Source organism: Octodon degus, unplaced genomic scaffold (genome assembly GCF_000260255.1).
Source record: "Octodon degus isolate 3935 unplaced genomic scaffold, OctDeg1.0 scaffold00047, whole genome shotgun sequence".
Taxonomy (NCBI): Eukaryota; Metazoa; Chordata; class Mammalia; order Rodentia; family Octodontidae; genus Octodon; species Octodon degus.
Window position 1 is genome coordinate 2486227 of NW_004524623.1, and position 2107 is coordinate 2488333.

The 2107-nt window shown below is 35.7% G+C and overlaps 1 non-coding gene across 1 annotated transcript; it reads left to right on the top strand.

Annotated features, from left to right (window-relative positions):
- Window positions 1-15: 15 nt before the first annotated feature.
- On the top strand, window positions 16-120 carry LOC111817054. The gene has a single exon (XR_002821328.1). It is a non-coding gene; the product is annotated as a U6 spliceosomal RNA (small nuclear RNA).
- Window positions 121-2107: the final 1987 nt, after the last annotated feature.

Sequence of the window (2107 nt, forward strand, 5' to 3'; positions counted from 1 at the left end):
AAAAAATAATCTATAGTGCTCACTTCAGCAGCACATACACTAAAATTGGAATGATACAGAAGATTAGCATGGCCCCTGCGCAAGGATGACACACAAATTCGTGCAGCGTTCCATACAAATAAATAAATAAATAACCTATAGTCAGGCAAATCATAGTCAAGATTTCAGAAATTCAACACAAAAATAGAATCTTAAAAGCTTCTGGTGAAAGGAAACAAATCTTCTGTTAAGGAAAGCCCATCAGAATCACAGCTGTCTTCTCAGTACAAACTCCCATGTCAAGGAGAGTTTGGAGTGAAGTATTTCAAGTTCTAAAGGAAAATAAACTTTAACCTACATTGATGTACCATGCAAAGCTACCTTTTAAAAATGATGTAGAAATACGATGCATGAAAAGAATACCTGAGGAAAGTTATGAACACCAAACTGATATTCCAAAATATTTTTAAAGAATATTTTAGAAAGAGATAATAAGGACTATAACTGCATCGATTCTGAAAAAAGGAGTCCACTAGGCAAAACAAATAATTAAACAGAGGAAGAGGAAAAAAAGAAGGGGAGCCAATAGCAAAAAAGTAACATGACAAGCATAGTCAATACATATCAGTTATAGCCATCAATGTTAATGGTCTCAATTCACCAACCAAAGACAGAGACTGGCAGAATAGATCAAGAAGCAAGATCCAACCATATGCTGCATACAAGAAACATACTTAATTCAAAAAAAAATCTATGGAATGAAAGTCAAAGGATAGAAAGCAATACTCCATATGACTGGGATCCATTAAAAGTCACGAATAGCTATTCTTTTGCAGATAAAGTGAATTTCAAGCCAAAACTAATTAAAAGAGATAAAGAAGGTCACTACATCCTTGTAAAATGAACAATCCAAGAGGAAGCGATAACAACCATAAATACATATGCAAAAAATACCAGTGCATCTAACTATATGAAACAAATATTAATATACATGAAAAATCAAATAATCACTAATATAATTATATTGGAGAATCTCAATACTGTGACAAAAAGACAGATGAAATCAACAAACAATTGACAATGAAGTATTAGAACTGAACCAAACTTTTGAACAAATGGACTTAGTAGATGTCTACAGAATATTCTACCCCACAACATAGGAGTACACTTTCTTCTCAGCTACATATGGGACTTTCTTCAAAATAGGCTACATACTAGCTCATAGAACATGTTTATGTAAATGCAAAGGAACTGAAATTATCTCATGCATATTTCAGACTATAATGCAATGAAATTGAAATTAATGGCAAATAAATTCATTTTTTAAAATGGAAATTAAATAGTATCTTCCTAAGCAATCAATTGATTCACAGATGAAACTCAAGAAAAAATTAGACAGCTTCTACAATCAAATGATATGACAATACATCATAGTCAAACTTATGGGACAAAATCAAAGTAGTCCTAGGAGGGAAATTTATAACAGTTAATATCAATCAGGGGAGACCGCCTGGGGCCACTGGATCCTGAATAGACCCAGAGCACAGGCCCTACACGTGAATGAGATGACCTGGGGCCACCGGATCCTGAACAGACCCAGAGCACAGGCAGAACCTTTCAGCAGAACTACCTTCAAAGAGGCTAGAGGCAAGACCCACCCAGCTGATTCAGGAACAGAACATCTTGCCAGAGTGACACAAAGGGTTCATTTCCAACGGCTGCAGCACAAAGAAATGAAGCACAGCAGCCAGACCCCAGCCAGATCCAAGCAACATCCACCTGGAGGAATCTGAACTTCGTAGATCTGGACCTGGTGCTAAGGTAATAACTCTATTTAAGCTCTATACCAAAGGTCAAAAGACAGTGGTATACAAAATGACAAAGAGAAGGAACAAAATGCAGTCTCAGGCCCCAAGCCCACCCAGTACAAATGCAGAAGACACTAGCATAGAGGAAACTGGAAATCACACCCCTGAAATCTCTGAAATAACAGCATTGGAAGTAAAGAAACAACTGCAGAAAGGTATAGAAGAAATAAGATCAGAAATAATTTCTGAACTAAAAAATGTAGTAATAACTATAATCAAAGAAGTACCAAGTGCTTCTAAAGAATACACTGATAAAAAAA